Below are 17654 nucleotides of genomic sequence, written 5' to 3'. Positions count from 1 at the left end.
TCTTCTGTTTATTGGCGGGTTACAGAATTTCGTGTGTATACCGCCACCTACTGTACAGGAGTGTGTAAAGGAACTGGACAGACTATATCACTTTTTCATAATGAAGTGTGGATAAATAATAACTAAAATAAGAAAATAAATAACTAAAGCAAATAAACAGAATCAAATAAAATAAACAAACAAACCAAAACGTATATTAAATCATTTTAATTAAATCTGTTATCTTTAGGTAATGTATAAGAGCCTTAATTCTATTTCTCTGCATTCCTTGTTCCTCCAGTATGTTATGGATTCCTAATTCTTCTTCTTTTTCAAACCATTCCTTTGTACTTTGTAGTACAATGAAATAAAACATGATCTACATCTTCTTTAACCTTACAGTCAACACAATGGCCATCACTTTTCCCTATTATTTGTATTGTTGCATTAAGGCCTGTGTGCCCTAGTCTCAGACTAGTATACACTACCTCTTCTCTTCTGTTCACACCCACTGCTGTAACCCTTTTCCCCCCCAACATGACTCTGAACTTTAAAATATTGTCTTCCATTGATATCAGCATCCCATTCTTCCTGCCATCTTTCCGTAGTCTTCTCTTTAATTATTGTTTTAGCTTCCCCTTTCCCCAATGGAATATGGAGAGCTATGTGATCTTGTTTAAGAGATTTTTTGGCTATTTTGTCAGCTACTTCGTTACCTTTAATCCCAATATGTGCTGGAACCCAATATAACTGGACTACAATTCCAAGGTTTCTAAGGTGTGCTAACAGATGTCTCATTTCTATAACCAGGTCTTCTCTTATTGAATTTCCTGACACAAGGCTTTGTAAGACTGCCATTGAATCAGTGCATATGACTGACTTAAGGGGTTTAACTTCCTCAATCCACCTCAAAGCAGTTATTATTCCTGTCATTTCAACTGAGTATACTGATAATAAATTACTCAATCTGTATCCATATGTTTGGTTGAATTCTTGTATATATATTCCTATGCCACAGTGTCCATTTTGTATGTCTTTTGATCCATCTGTGTAAATGTGTATGTACCCATGATATGAAGTACTCAGATAGTTTTTACATACTATTGCAAAGCTTTGCTGATCTGGATGATCTTTCTTTTCCTCAAGTAGATTTATATTTGTTTCAGGAGCAGGAAGAATCCATGGCGGAACACTGCTCATAGCTAATGCAGGGCTGAACGTTAGATCTTTTAGTCCATACTGACCTGCAGTATCATCAATGTCCCATCCAAATCCCTTTGTTTTCTTGAGATACTCCCAGCAATCATGAAGTACTGTTGTTGCTGGATTGTTAACACTTCCCTGCAGTCTAACCCAATATACTATACAGCCATAGTCAATAGTAGATCTTATCAGGGATTTGTAAATATTCAACATAGATTGTCTATCTGCTCGCCAACTAAGACCAGAGACCATCCTCATTACATTTAACACCTTTTTGCATTTTGTTTCTATATACTCAATGTGATGTTTCCATGTAAGTTTACTATGAAACCATATTCCTAAGTATTTAAATGTCTCTCCTCTTTCAAGTGGTTGCTTGTATAGTATTACTTTATGATTTCCTGAAACTTTCTTTCTTGTAAAATATACAATTTGTGATTTTTGAACAGAGAATTTAAAACCCCAATCCACTCCCCATTGCTCTAGAGTGTTTTTATCCTTCTGAATTTTACATGTAATATATGAAATGTTACGCCCCCTTCTCCAAATGACAGCATCATCCGCATATAGTAACCCTTCATTCATCTCTCCCAGTTTTTCAAATATATCATTAATCATTATGTTAAATAAAATTGGGCTGATTACACTTCCTTGGGGTATTCCATTTTCCACTATGAATTCCTTTGATATTGCTTCTCCTACTCTAACCCTCAAGGTACGCTGGGACAGAAAGTCCAGTATGTAGTTATACATTCTTCCTTTGATACCTATTTTTCTCAATTTGATTTGCAAACCTTCCCTCCACATAGTATCATAAGCTTTCTCGATATCTAGAAATGCAGCTACCATAACCTCTTTCATAACTAAAGTTTTTTCAATTTCATTAGTTAGTTTAACTAGTGCATCTGTTGTTGATTTCTGTTTCCTAAAACCAGTTTGATACTTATGGAGTGGGCATTTATATTCTAAATAATAATTCAAACGCGACACAATCATTTTTTTCCATCAGTTTCCCTAAATGTGAGGTAAGAGCTATAGGTCTATAGCTACTTGGGTTACTTGCATCTTTTCCAGGTTTAGGAAATGGGAGGATTGTTGAGCTCTTCCATGCGTTTGGCAATTTGCCCTTGTCCCAAACTTTGTTAACCAGTTTGAGAATGATTCCTAGAACTTCCTCAGGTAAATGCTTGAACATAGCATAGCATAGATAATCATTTCCTGGGGCACAATATGCAGTGTTATATAAAGCCATTTTTAATTCTGATATACTAAAATCATTGTCCAGTATAGACACATCTGTTTCCCTAGTCTCCAGAATGTCCTCATTAATTTCCAAGATTTCTTCTTTCCTTATCTTAAATCGCTCTTCTAAGTGACTACCTTTATGAATGTCTGCAAGTGTTTTACCTAATAAATTGGCTTTATCTGTCTGATATGGATTGACTTCCTCCTTCAATTAAAACTGGGATTTGTGAAGGCTTGTATCTTCCTGTCATCTTTTTAATCATCATCCATACTTGAGTCAGTGTGGTTTCCCTTCCTATCATTGTGCAAAAATGTCTCCAAGATTCTCTTTTTGCCTCTTTAATAGTTTTCCTAGCTATTGCCCTTTTCCTTTGATAATCTAAAGGGTTTCCATTGTTAATGTTTTGCGCAGTCTCTTGAAAGCTTTATTTTGATCCTTAACCACTTTAGTACACTCATCATCCCACCAAGGAACATTTGTTTGATTCTTTTTACATTCATTTTGTCTTGTATTTAATGCAAAATACATGTGATGGGGACAGATCGAACTTTAGAAAGAATAGTATTTGATGAGCATGTTACTCACTTCACTAATTGGAATGCTTTATCTTGCTGCAGAATATATAATAGAACTTACAGTGTTATTCATGTCATTAATATTTTGGTCTAGTTCTGGTATCTGGTTTATCATGTTTTCACAGGTTTCCTGAAATTCCTCCCATTTAGCTTTTCTGAAAACCCATTTATGATGTATGTAGTAAGGTTGAATCTTAAATACCATATCAATTTTACACCAAATTGGGAAATGATCACTTCCAATGTTTGTCTTTTGGTCAATTTCCCACTCACATCTACTGGCTAATCTTCTATCAACTAAAGTTAGATCGATACAAGAAGTCTCATTCTTATGCACATGGATTCTAGTTCCAGACCCATTATTTAAACAAACTAACACTCTATCATTGATCATTTCATCAACCACCGTACCATTCAAATCGGTATGCTCGCTACCCCATAGGCTATTGTGAGCATTGAAGTCTCCACACCAAATTTCTTTATGAGTTTTCTTTACAATACCCTTTAGAATGTCAATTGATAGGGCTTTACATGGATTGTAATAATTAATAATATTATATGCTTTCTTGGTCCCATTAAATATTTCTGTTACTATGCACTCATGTTCATTACCCATGTCAACTCGCCTGAATGGAATCCCTTCTTTAATGAATGTCATACATCCTCCTCCTCTATCCTTTCCTCTATCAAATCTGACACCATTGTATCCTTTTATGATAAAATCTAAATGTGGTTTCAACCAGGTCACTTGAACACAAATTATTTCAGGTTTCTCTTTTATATTCTGAATATACCTTTTAAATTCTTGGCCATTAGCTATTAAGCTTCTTGCATTCCAATGGAGAATAAAAAGCACTATAAATCGTTCAATTATTTTGAGACTTTTCATATTTCCGGTTTATCATTTCATGAATCTCATCCGCTTTAATACTAGATCCCAGAAAATCATTGGCAATATCTACTATTGACTTAATCCTGTCGCTTTTCTTAGTAAATTGCAGAGTTCTGTTCATCACTGTGCAAATGAATGCAATGAATTCACTTTTCTTCACTAGTAATGTTTCCTTTGATATTTTTGCTTTGCATTCACAGACTTCTGGAGTAGGACTATACCTGTTGGAATGTTGAAGATTCTCCTTTAAAGGGACCTGCTTCTCCACTCTTGTTCTCAGCATGTTATCATATTGACTCCATGTAGTTTGTTCTGGTGTGGCAGGGAGGGGATCAGATTGATCTTTCTTATCTTTCGCAATTTTCTTTATAGCATCAGCATAAGATACCTTGTGTGTAATCTTGATTTTCTGGCCTTCCTTAGCCTTCCTTTGTTTCTCACACCCTCCATATGCAGCACTATGTTGACCTCCACAGTTGCAACATTTTAAAACATCATCCTTCCCACATTTGCCATATTCATGTTCACCACCACATTTAGCACACCTTAGTTTTCCTCTGCATTGACCTGCTACATGCCCAAATCGTTGGCATGTAACGCATCTTAAAGGAGGTGGAATGTACTCTCGAACAATGAAGGACATGTAGCCCATTTGCACTTTAGTCTGCATGTCTTTCTGGAAATATAGCAATATGGACATGCTTTCAGTTTTTTCCTTCCCTTTCATCAGACGTTTAGCATCAATTATTGCATATTTTGTCAGATTCTCTTTTATCTCTTCCATGGATACTGAAGTTGGAATCCCTGTTATTACCCCTCTTGCTCTAGCTGCTGCTCCTGGAATGTGTGACTTTATCTTAAGTTTGTTAAGTGTTTTTTTCTTCAAAATGTTATTTCTTTGTTCCTCTGAATTGGCAAAAATCAAAAGCCTACCATTCCCCATGAACCTAGCATGATTTATCGTCCCTATTTCCTTCTCAATTGCCTTTGTGATGTGTATTGGATGTAGATCTGGTCCTCCCTCTTGTTCAAACACTACAACTACCTTCCACACTTCTTCAGTTGTTTCCTGGGATCTTCTAAGACGATCTCTATTTGGCCTGGTCTTTTTAGCAACAGCAGTTATGGACTCATCTGAGTCATTTTCACTGCTATCTCTGTCTTTCCTCACGCGACTAACTTTTTCCCAAGACATCCTTGAATCCTCATCCTCCAAATCTTCATACCCTAAACCCCCATCTGAGTCTGCCGCCATGTCCACTTTACATTCACTGTACTTTCGATTTTACCGTCCTCTGGTTATTCTCACACTGAGGCAAGCTGCTCTCGTTATCCAAGAATGATCCTCTCGCTCTCTCCACGCCTCCTGTGAATCGATCCTCAGAACTTTTGCCCTCAGTCTGTGCAAAGTGATTAACTTCCAGGTGTCTCTGCATGTGCTCCAAACAAAACCCAAACGCGTCTGATCAGCTTCTCAACCTCCCACTCCTGTCAATCGTCTGCATCCTGTAACTGCTGACTTTATATTGGTGCTCTACCTGCTCTAATTACACTCATAAACCTCACCTGGGACCCAGTCAGATCGTGCTGCATTCAATTCAGCTCTGAAAATGAACACTTCTGACATTTAAAAAGGTTTGTTGCAACATGTGAGGAATGAACATGGGATGTTTTAAAGAAGGTGAATTACGCTTGGTCAGATACGGTGTTAAACATCTGGACCAAAGTCCTGCAGATCACTGTGGGCCCCTAATCTCTGGCTGGGGAGTGTGAGGGGAGTGACAGAGATTTGGTCTGAAGGACTCCAGGTTATAACCTCGGTTCTAATACGTCACAAAGTCGTCACAGTCATGAAATTGGGGTCCAACACATCACTTGTCCACTTCACTAGTGGGAGCTGCTAGTTGGGTTTCAAGGGGAAAAAACTGAGCTCAGCGTGACATAAGACTGGAGTCTTAGTAAGTTAACCTGCTGAGTTCTGGAAATAACTCTATATGTTGACTCCTTGGCAGGAATAAGGAGCTCTGCAGCTCTCTCATCCAGAGGATCTAGAAGCATGGATGTGTTTGGAACATAGCAGAGGGTGTATTCTTCCTAAAGTCACGCTAACTGCCTTCTGCGCACTCTGAGATGTTTAAAGCTCAGATTAATATCTGAGCTGAGATGTAGAAACGTGAGACAACATGATGCAGAGCTGCTCTTTTATTAAGTGATATGGAGGAGATCTTAGATTTATTTCAGATGAACTTGATTAAACAGGACATAACGGAGGTTAAATGTTTAAAGCACCTTGTGCCATCATTTTGTTCATATCTGGAAGTGTTTCTCAAATTTGTCTTGATGATTTCTGTGGATTTCCATCATTCCTGCTGAAAACTTGTTGCCTTGTCATACCTGAACTTCATATTTATGCATGAAAATGAGAATATTTATATCCGCAGGTTGTTTTAATTCTGAAAACTAACATTTGTTACAGTAGTTCACATCATCTGTCCTCATAATTACTTTCATAAAATTACACAAAGACCAGACTTTATCATGTTCATATTTAAACTGCAACCTGCAGGTTAACAATGTGAGTGACTTAAAGTGTGGAAACAAGTTCACAGAAGTTTTTCTTTTAATATTAGAGTATGGCAACCCGACGGGCCGGGCCGGACTCGGACAAAAAATTAGAATGTCTTGTCGGACTCGGGTCGGGCTCGAAAGCAAGCAGAAAATTGTGAAAATTATAAACAGCCAGAGGACAGCTGGTTTCAGTTCATTGCAAACGTCAGTTTTTGTGATAAACATAAATAATTGAATATGCATAAATGAAAATGTTGGTAGGCTGTTCGTGCCTCATGCAGTGCAGCATGCATCTGTGTGCATCTGTGGTCTGTGCATGCTCGGTGCGCACGCACGCATATCGAACATTCGAACAACTTTACATTAAACACGTGCGATCAGTGCAGCCGAGCTCAGTTGGCTGGAAGCGCTATGGAGGACATTAAAAGAAAAATAGCTTCTGGAGAACTGAAAGTCGTGGGAAATGAGAATGTTTCTACTGTCTTATTAGTCAACTTTTTTTCTCTCTCTGTAGTGAGTTTAATGGGTGTTTATTCTGGTCGAAGAGTGCTTGTGCATTTGTTATGGTGCACCGCCATTAATGTGTATGTTTTATAATGGATTATGGTGGATAATGGTGCGCTGTCACCAATGTGTATTTACTGATTAGGGTGCGCCGTCTTGCGTTGGTCACTGGTCTCGGGCTTCCGGCGGGCTCGGACACAAATATTTTAATTAATCTCGGGCTCGGGTCGGATGTGAGAACTTTTCTGTCGGTTGAGGGCAGGGCTCAGACAGATACCTTGTGTGTATTTAGACATTAGAGCCCGAGCCAGGCTGTAATGTCAATATATGTCGACTATTTGCAGGTAGTCCCCACAGGCAGTGTCCTTGCTGTAGGGACGACCAGGTAAGACATCTGATTCTCACATATAGATGGAACATTTGATGTTGCATTGTGCCCAGTATTAATCAGACATGTTTGTTCATGTTCCAGACAGGATAGTGAATGCTTTTGTGCACAGTCCACTGTGTGGTTGTACAGCTCACGACTTAACTGAATATATTCCAACACCTGGCTCGCCTTCTTGCATCCAAATGTAGAACAAAATAGATGTTTGATCTGTAAAATCTGATGTAATGAACAGAATCCATGAGACTGGTTTGATTTATTCATTTATTCTAACCCTCCCCGGGCTCTGGGGAGGATTCATCCCTCCATCAGACCTGCTGCCACTGATTTTCAGTCCACTTCTTGTGTCATTTGGCATAGCTCAGCCTTTCCCCCCCGTTTCCCTTCCTTAAGAACGGCTTCTTGACAGCCACCCTTCCATAAAGACCATTTCTGATGAGGTTTCATTGAACAGCTGAAGGTCCAGATGCATCTCTGGGAATCACCCGTTTTCTGCAAAAATGCCATTTCATGCATGTTAAACTGTTAATTTATAGATGCAACCTTTCTCTCACACTCCCAGAGCTACGAGGCGGGGCGGTGGTACTGGCCTGCTCATTTCCAAGGACTGGAAATACTCTCTTTGTTCCCTCTTGTAATTCTCTCCCTCCTCCTTTGAATTTCATGCTGTCACTGTCTCTCACCCAGTCAAGCTCACCATCGCTGTAGTTTATCGCCCACCAGGCCCTATTGGGGACTTCCTGGAAGAGCTGGACACTCTTGTCTCTCACTTCCCTGATGATGGCTCCGGCCTCACCCTTCTCGGTGATTTCAACATCCAGACAGAGAAGCTTCACCCTCTTGTTTCTCTTCTCTCCTCCTTCGACCTAGCTCTCTCCCCATCTCCTCCTACCCACAAGGCTGGCAACACACTGGACCTTATCTTCACCAGACACTGTTCTAGCGCCAACCTCTCTGTCACTCCTCTTCATCTCTCTGACCACTACTTCATGTCCTACACCCTCTCCCTCTCTTCTCCTCCCTCCCGACCTCCCCCCACCCACTTGGTATCTTCTCGTCCCAATCTCCCCTCTCTCTCCCCCACTGACTTCTCCTCTTCTGTTCTCTCTGCTCTCCCTGCCCCTGAATCTTTTTCTCTTCTTTCCCCTGACACTGCTACTGATCTTCTTCTCTCCACCCTGTCCTCCTCTCTGGACAAACTCTGTCCCCTCACCTCCAGCTCTGCACGCTCAGCTCCACCTGCCCCTTGGCTGTCGGACTCAGTGCGTACTGAGAGGCGGAGCGTGAGGGCGGTCGAGCGCAAATGGAGGAAAAGTAAACTTGCTGAAGACCTTCTTGCCTTCCAGTCCTTGCTTTCCACTTTTTCCTCCTCTCTCTCTGCTGCAAAAACTGCCTTCTTCTGTAACAAAATTCAAACTTCTGCTTCCAACCCCAAAAAACTCTTCCAAACTTTCTCATCCCTCCTCCAACCCCCACCCCCTCTCCCCTCCTCCCTGACGATTTTGCCGACTTCTTTGACAAGAAGGTTAACGATATCCGATCTTCCTTCCCTCACCTCCCAGCTGTCCACACCACCCACACCTGTCGCCCTCCCACTCCCTCACCTTCCCGCTTTGTGCAGGAATGCAGGTGATGCTTCCAATCAGCACACAAGAAATCCACAAAACCCTGCAGAAACAGGGACATCTCATATGAAGTTCTGAGTACATTTTGAGACCAGTGGGGTCCAACCACCACCTCCCCTTAACATGCCCAGTCCTGTTGAGCTTAACTGCATATTCATAGTGTAATGCTGCGACCAAATGAGGTTCTGCTTGCCTCAGACATTTGCAGAGTGACAGTCTGGACATGCTTTAAGTGACCACGAGTTGACCCGTAGTCTTAATGGGCTGATTTTCAGTTTAGCCGTCTGACAGAAGAAACAGAAAAATATGTGGATGAGAGCAGCTTTATTGGGAATTTGGCTGGAAATATACACTCATTATTTCCTGTTTTTACTAAAAGATGCAGAAATATTAAACTCTGTAACATGTGTTTAGTGCACCAACCCATGCCAACTCAGTTAGCATACATACAGTTATAGGAATAGTTTACTGAATGTCCCATCTTGTAGACAGCCTCAGTGTTGCATTTCCAGTCCAGTCTGCTGTCCAGGTGAACCCTCAGGTATCTGTAATCCTCAACCACCTCTTCACCGAGGATGGAGACGCTGTTCAGCTGACTGCTGCTCCTCCTAAAATCCACAATCATCTCTTTTGTTTGTATCCAGATGAGGCGATAGTTTATTTTCCTATAGATTTGATAGTTTCATGTAGATGTGCTGAGGTGTGGCAGGGCAGCTGTTGGTACATGGAGGATGTGAGGTCTGTAGCAGGAGGCAGCAGCATGCTGAGTTTGTCTGAACTCTTCCATCTGTCTGATCCCACATTATCCCAAAGCCTGTGAGCTTTTCCATTCCTGACCACACATCCCTCACACTGTTCTGCTGCAGATAGTTTCCCACCGACTTGCTCTCTTCCTTTTTTCTTCACACTCCTCCTTAACTCCCTGTTTCCCTCCATGAAGGCCTTCTTCTTTATGCTCAGTGGCTGCAACACAAGTTCACATCAACCAGGCGTTTGTTCAGAAAACAGCGTCACAGCTTTGGACTCAGGAAGTGTTTCAGATGTCAGCTGTCACTCAGACACACTCTCATAAGGCCTGGATTGCTCAGTTGGTAGAGCATCAGACTTTTAATCTGAGGGTCCAGGGTTCAAGTCCCTGATCAGGTGTAGAAATGTAATCTACCACTTAACCTGTACTTCCCTCTATGCCTGCACTCTGTTTCTACACTGTCACCTCTGACAGAGCCTGGCTGATGCTTTTCCTTCTATGTAGCTTATTGTTTGCTTTGCTGTTAGCTACATCGTTATATCCTCATTCGTAAGTTATATAAACTATAGAATATTTCTATATAAACTATAGAAATCACCTTAAATACACCAGCTGCAGAGTGTTGATCACATTCACTGAAACTACAACAGGTTAAGAGCATTTATCATGAATAGTTCTGCTTTATATCAGGGCTTCTTTTCACTTAGATTTCACTATTTGGACAATCTGTAATGAATGAACACCCAGAACAGAACACAAGACATTACAGAGATAAATCAACGTTGGTGCAGTTTAAACAACAAGGGCATTGTTTGCTTCATTTAAGTGGCAATAAAACAAAGCACTTCATCAGAAAAATCAGTGTCAGAAATATATTTTGTAAAGGCCTCAAGAGACATAGATGTTGGAGGAAGTTGCGTAAACTGTGATGATGTCACAAGTTCAGTCGCAGTGGTGCTTCCAGCTTCTCTGGAGTTTGGTGTGTTCCACATAAGGAGCAGCATTCTTTAGTATTTCAGCTTTAGACTGACAACATTTGCTGCTCAGTTTTCCTCTGAGCCACAGAGATGGTCAGCTTTCATTGTGTCCAATAACTGCAGCTTCTAAAGTGGATTTCATAGCACTGCTGCATCTCTGACAGTTATCAGATCATTTGGGGGGAAACACATACATCACAACCCTCTGAATCTGCTTTCAGTCCCACTTGAACAGTCTCTCACAGTTTCAGACACAAAATGTGTCTTTTAGTTTGAATCTCAGCTGATATCTCCAACAACTGTAGAGGGACTCATATCATTTCACCAGCTGGTGTGATAAACTTACAGAAACAGCTCAGGAGCAGCACCGGGGATCTTTTGGGAGAAAAGGGGATTCTCTCCATGCTGATAGAGCTGGTGATAAATGAGTTTCTAACTCTCGTTTCAGGTCACTTGCCCTTCCTCGTGTGTCTCGGTCTGATTGTGGGATGAATGTTTCCACCTGTCCCCTGTTAACCCAGTGTATAAGAGTCTGCGCCCCCCCTTGTCTTGTGCCAGTGGGTCGTATTCGTCAGTATCTACGTGCGTTCACTCCGGCCTTCCCAAGTCTGGTCACAGCCTTGTTCCAAGCAACCTTCGTGGTTTGTTCTGTTTCTCTCAGAGAGTTTTTGGTTTTGGTCATTTTTATATCACTGATTGGTTAAACCATAGTTTATGTTTCATAGCTCTTTTGTTTCCTCCAAGTGGAGTGATTCTTTGTTTTCTTAAATGTTTTTCATAGCCTAGTGCCTCTGCTTTGCAGGACTGTTTTTCAGTTGATTACTAACCATAGTCTTCTCAGTCTTTCCTCCGTAGTGGGAGGGATTTTGCGTTACTTATAACTTTTGATAGTCTTTTTGTTTTTCCTCCTTATAGTGGAGCGAGTATTATTTTGATCATTTTTAAAGCTATACTTCTTCCATTTTTGGGAGAAGTATATTTAGATAATTCCATAGCCTGTATTTTCTTCTCTCTCTGGGAGAATTGATCCTCTGCTTTTCAATAAAGCTTGTTATTGGAAAACCTTCTCCCTGCATCTGCGTCCTGAGTTCCTGGGCCTGACAACACTTTCCATAAAGCTTATTGCGGACAGACGCTTTTAAAGTATCTATCTGTTGAGTTGTAAATACATTTTATGTAGTTATCCCATATATACTCTGTTTTCTTATAAGAGTTTTGAGCAAAGTTGTGCCTTGCTTATTTGTGTGAAGGTGGTAAATTCCACTGTTAGGAATGTGGTCTGGTCCGCCTGAAACTGAATCCCCCTTCCCTTCTTTTGAGAGCTTTTTGTACACACCCATTTCCGAATAAAATGGAGGAGGCGTGATGGAGAAGCTTCAGAGTGGTTAGGAGATTGTAAGGAGCCGTCTCCTCACCAGCTCTCCTCAGGAGTAAAAATCCTTGACGTCTCTCTCTCTATCTTTATGAATTTCTAGGTATTTGAACCTGACACTATCCATAGATTATGACATTAAAAACCGAACAAGTTCAACAATACTCTACATCCATGTAGGCCTATTTATTAAACATTAATGTACCTGTAACCTGTAATGAATCATTCATAATACACAAACAACGGTATGCACTAGCCTATCAACTGACTAAGAACGTACACTCATGCAACTTTCATGAGACAACTAAAGGAAAAAAAGAATATGGACAGAAATAATGACAGAAATAACAAACCATATTCATAACAGGATTTTGAACTCCATCCATCCATTATCTATACCGCTGAATCCGTCGATCGGGTCGCGGGTGGGCTGGAGCCTATCCCAGCAGTCAATGGGCAAGAGGCGGGGTACACCCTGGACAGGCCTCCAGTCCATCACAGGGCCACATAGAGACAAACAAGACAAACAACCATGCACGCTCACACTCACTCCTAAGGACAATTTAGAACATGCATGATTTTTTGGACAGTGGGAGGAAGCCAGAGTACCCGGAGAGAGCCCACGCATACACAGGGAGAACATGCAAACTCCACACAGAAAGGCCCCAGCTGGGTGATGAACCTGGAACCTTCTTGCTGTGAGGCGACGGTGCTAACCACCACACCACCGTGCAGCCCGGATTTTGAACTTAAATGGGAAAATATAAGTTTGATCCAGCTTAAATAGGTAGCCCATATGGGCAGAATTGGTCGGTTAGAGAAGTTGTTTATTTGATGTTATATCTAATATTGCAGAACATCAAAGCCTGTGGAAGAGAGAAGTGTTTGAGGCCCTGGACCTGGTGCGCTCAGAGGTGGAGCGGCGTTTTGATCAGGAGGGACTCCGCGGAGCTGCAGGGCGAGAGCAGGCAGTTCAGGGGAAACGAGTGGATGTGGGTTCCCCGGAACTGACCCCCTTTCCACGAGAGCGGCTAAGCCTTGAGCTGGACATACTGAGGGATGTGTGTAGGGGTCCATCCTGCAAACCTTGCAGCACCAACCCCGCTCCATGCTGTCAGAGGTGGAGAAGCTCATTAGGCTTTCTCTGGCCCCGCCCATATCTGTGGCGGCATCCGAGCGCTCTTTCTCAGCCTGAAAACCTGGCTGCGCAACACCATGACGCAGGAGAGACTAACACATTTGGCCATTATGAACGCTCACAGTGACCTTATGGATGAAAGCCATGTCTCGACCCTGCTTAGAATTTTCATTAGTAGTTCAACTGAGAGAAGGTCCACTTTTGGAAATGGATGAAAGCCCTGAGTCATGAGCGCAGACTTTTCTTTTTTCATTTGTGGTGTGTTTTATGCTGTTATGTTCCTTAAATGGCTTGATTTGGTTATCAAATTTTTATTTACTGAACAATAAACATGCCGTGTTCATACATTCTATTTCTCTTATAATTCAATTCAAATTCAAAAATACTTTATTTATCCCAGAGGGAAATTAAATGTTGATGTAACTCAATTAAATCAAGGAGTAACTGCATGTTATTATAAAATAACTTCAAATCAAATCCTCAATCATTGATAAGTGTGCGTGCTTCCGCCGCCCCTCCCAACAAAAACCCCGCCACCCCAAACAGAACAGTTCCAACATCTATGGTGTCAACTGTTTGCTCTCTCCCAACGTCTCAGCTGATGGAAACATCCCTCACACACATAGTAAACTCACTCAGTTACTGGTATAAGAAACACACAGAAAAACATGTTGCCCTGAACTCGGTGCCCTGCACTTGCTCGCTTGCTTGGATGAGGAGGTGCTACGGTGGCCCTGAAGTGCAAATCACAACGGCAAAAGAGAAAGCGACAACGGCAAATTAAAAATTCATTAAACTTTATATGGAGGAACAAAAACCACTATGTTAAAAAAAATCTGTAATAATGAACTGATACGATAATGGTGGCCTTAGCTTTTTAGACTTTTACACTTTAAATAATACTTTCAAAATAAATCGGCTTAAACAATTTATCAAGAACACATCTTCAATTTGGAACTTCATACCGAATTTAATTTTCTCTAAATTAGGAGAGATGAGGAGGTAACTGGGCTATTTAGTCCATCCCACCTGCAGTAAATGGCTACACCGGTGTGCCATTCTGTTTGCCCCCCACCCGGCCCTATATTAAATTGGGGATTTTTTAAAAGGCTTAGACAGGCTGGATATAGATAGTCAGATATTGTAGCTGGCTAGTTAGATATAGGCCTACAAATTTAGTAACTAAATGTGTTTGATACTTTAAATAAGTCTTTGATACGTTTTGCTTTATTTTATAACAGCATTTAACCTACAGAAATAAAATGCAGATGATGGCGCGTTCAACTTAGCCTACCTCCACATGTTTTACAGTCATTAAGTCCGCCGTGGGCAATACTGAAGTCACTGTTGCATACAGTGCACCTCGCACGGTGTCATCATTCTTCACCTTCACCAGACATGGATACACTTTAGTATATTCTACTGTAAAATGAGTCTTATATTTTCGTTTTTTACTCAAGGATTCACCCTCTGCCATTTGGCAGAATGCACAGTTTTTGAGTGGTAACTTACGTAACTGTCAGAGAGTAAATGGAAGCCCTCCCACACCGAACGTTATTGGCTTATTTCGCTGACTAAACCAATCAGCGCGCCCTCTGACCAGCAGTCGCCCTGAGCGCTGGTTGGACAGAGCATCGCTTTGGACAGATACGCACAGGTTTCACACCTCTCCCCACACCCCTCTCTCTCTCGTGCCTGCGCAGTCCAAACGCGCATGGTGCACGAGTTATTGTGTTGCCTGCACGTTCTCACTCGCTTTGAAAAAAAAAAAAAACACTCCCTAGCATAGTCTAAAATCCGGGATATTTTATCCGACTCGCGGGCATTCGTGATTAACTATCAATATCAGGGAGACTCCCGGAACTTCCGGGAGACCTGGGATGTCTGATCATAGGATGCGAAAGCATCTATGCTACTGCACCAGCCTTCACCATTTCCCCAAAGAAAGACAGCGCCAGTGCATTATGAACCTAATGTATCCTCCTCTTTGCATCAAACACATTCATGCTGCCTTAACTGAAAACTGTAATTTCCACGTTGCAAATTTGAAAGTCAGGCCAAAATGCCATCGTTGTCAATTTGGGGAAAACGGAAAACTCATGCTACAACATTTCAAATGTGAGACTTTCAAAGTAATTAGACTTTGGAACTGTTAAAAGTTTTTAAGATAATCACAGGACTATGGTGGGAAACCGCCCAAACTCACCTTAACCATGGCCTGAACAGGCTAACGTTATGCCTGTTTGGTTCGTTAGCTAGCTAACTAACGCTAACGTTAGCTCATGAACGCTAACAGTCGGAGCAGTAATTAAAACATATTAAGAAACATACTTGCTTGATAACTTACCTTATTTATTCTTTTTCAAACGAATTTTTAAAAAACTGAAAAAGTGGACTCAGCAGGCTCCCCTCAGTGCCTCGGCCTGTGTGCTGGACTGCTGCGTTGCTGACATAGACATAATATACGTTGCTGAGCAGGAGAGACTGAATGTTACTACTGCGCATGCACACTTCTTCTTCTTTGAATGCGCAGTGGGAGTGAGACTGTGTTCCTACATATTGTTGAGTGAGCTTCACTCTAAATAAAGTCATCTTCACTCTAAACACTAAGTTTTTTGCCTTTTTCACCATGCAACTAACTTTTACTTCATAAATATCAGTGATAAGTGCATATTGTAATTAACCTAGTAAAGTTAACAAATGTCTGGGAAGCTATTGGATTTTACAGTGAAGATGTATTGTACATAGATAATCCATGAGCCTAGTCAAGCGGTGAAGTTGTAAAGCAATGAGATGAAAAAAGTGATCAGAGCTTCATCCTCTGTGGCTGGTTGACTGTTAGAGCTTCCAGCAGCCTCTAACTCCCAGAGCTTAAAACACAGCTGTCCCTCACAGGGCAGACGTCTCAGATGATGTTTTGACTGGGGTGGTTTATATAATCAATATGTAAAAGTGTTTGTGTAATGGACTATATTACCTGAACATAGCTGAGGAAATGTTGCATCAGATTCACTTTCTTAAAGACACCTAACCCCTGAGGGAGGTCAACACAACAGTAAACACAACAGTATACACACCATCAGCTACTATTTATAACACTCTCGTACTCTCTCATTCACAGTGACGGTGCAGCTGTCAAAACAACACGACTCATGATTAACTTCCGTCTGACAAATCCATGTTAATCACATCATTTTTATCAACAGTGACATTTTCTTTGCAATTGTTACAAAATTACAGTTCCATTTACTTCAACACAGACACAGACACCAGGAAGTTAACCAGCTTGGGCTGCTGCTGATTGGTTGGCAGACACCTCTGTTTCTCTTTGGCTCTCAGTCTCCATGTTGCTGATCCTGGATCTGCTGAGATGTCCCAGGCCATTGTTGGCTTTGATCCTCATACATTTAACTTTGTCCTGAGAAAGGACAAGTTCCAAAAAGTCAAACAGGGACTATTTTGCATTTGACGTAGCCAAACTGCATGCGCCTGGAGAAGCCAAAAGGCTTACAGCACCTGGTATTCCCAGGCGGTCTCCCATCCAAGTACTAACCAGGCCCGACTCTGCTTGGCTTCTGAGATCTGACGAGATCAGGCGTGTTCAGGGTGGTGTGGCCGTAAGCCAGCAATGGAATCCCAAACCAGCTCTTTATAGATTCTGAAACAGAATCTGTTATTGTATTCCGACTTGTAAAATAGAACTATACTGTTTAGAGAAGACGCAGTTTATGAGCATGTCGTGGGATTGAGCTTCCCTGGTTTCTCTATATGACAACGGACACAAAACTACACACAGGGAACAGAGGCTTTTGACAGACACTAAGTTATCTGAGAGTCCCAATTTCAGCTGCAGAGAACAATCACATCAGGGAAGTCAACGTGCAGGCTCAACAGCAGCCTCTCAAGCCAGCTCTCTGGTAAAAATAGGGGAAACGTATGGTTCCAGCACCTATATAACATATATTTGTCACAGGGACTGTGGCTTACGGCCACACCGCCCTGAACACGCCCGATCTCGGAAGCCAAGCAGGGTCGGGCCTGGTTAGTACTTGGATGGGAGACCGCTTGGGAATACCAGGTGCTGTAAGCCTTTTTCTCTTCTCTCTGCGGCCTGCATGTAACATCTGACCATCACCGTGTGCCACACAGACACCAGGAAGTTAACCAGCTTGGGCTGCTGCTGATTGGTTGGCAGACGCCTCTGTTTCTGTTTGGCTCTCAGTCTCCATGTTGCTGATCCTGGATCTGCTGAGATGTCCCAGGCCATTGTTGGCTTTGATCCTCATACATTTAACTTTGTCCTGAGAAAGGACAAGTTCCAAAAAGTCAAACAGGGACTACTTTTGCATTTGACGTAGCCAAACTGCATGCGCCTGGAGAAGCCAAAAGGCTTACAGCACCTGGTATTCCCAGGTGGTCTCCCATCCAAGTACTAACCA

The 17654-nt window shown here is 41.7% G+C and overlaps 2 non-coding genes and 2 pseudogenes across 2 annotated transcripts; 2 read left to right on the top strand and 2 right to left on the bottom strand.

The window, feature by feature from the left end:
- Positions 1-10053: 10053 nt before the first annotated feature.
- On the top strand, positions 10054-10126 carry trnak-uuu (transfer RNA lysine (anticodon UUU)). Its single transcript has one exon. It is a non-coding gene; the product is annotated as a tRNA-Lys (tRNA).
- Positions 10127-16719: 6593 nt separating this feature from the next.
- On the bottom strand, positions 16720-16838 carry LOC142392899 (5S ribosomal RNA). The gene has a single exon (XR_012771529.1). It is a non-coding gene; the product is annotated as a 5S ribosomal RNA (ribosomal RNA).
- A 358-nt stretch (positions 16839-17196) lies between these two features.
- On the top strand, positions 17197-17305 carry LOC142393600 (5S ribosomal RNA; annotated as a pseudogene).
- A 298-nt stretch (positions 17306-17603) lies between these two features.
- Positions 17604-17654, bottom strand: part of LOC142393685 (5S ribosomal RNA) — a 109-nt pseudogene continuing 58 nt past the window's right edge.

The sequence above is a fragment of the Odontesthes bonariensis genome, chromosome 11 (assembly GCF_027942865.1).
Source record: "Odontesthes bonariensis isolate fOdoBon6 chromosome 11, fOdoBon6.hap1, whole genome shotgun sequence".
Taxonomy (NCBI): domain Eukaryota; kingdom Metazoa; phylum Chordata; class Actinopteri; order Atheriniformes; family Atherinopsidae; genus Odontesthes; species Odontesthes bonariensis.
The sequence above is the reverse complement of the archived record's forward strand: the minus strand, read 5'-3'. Positions and strand labels throughout refer to the sequence as shown.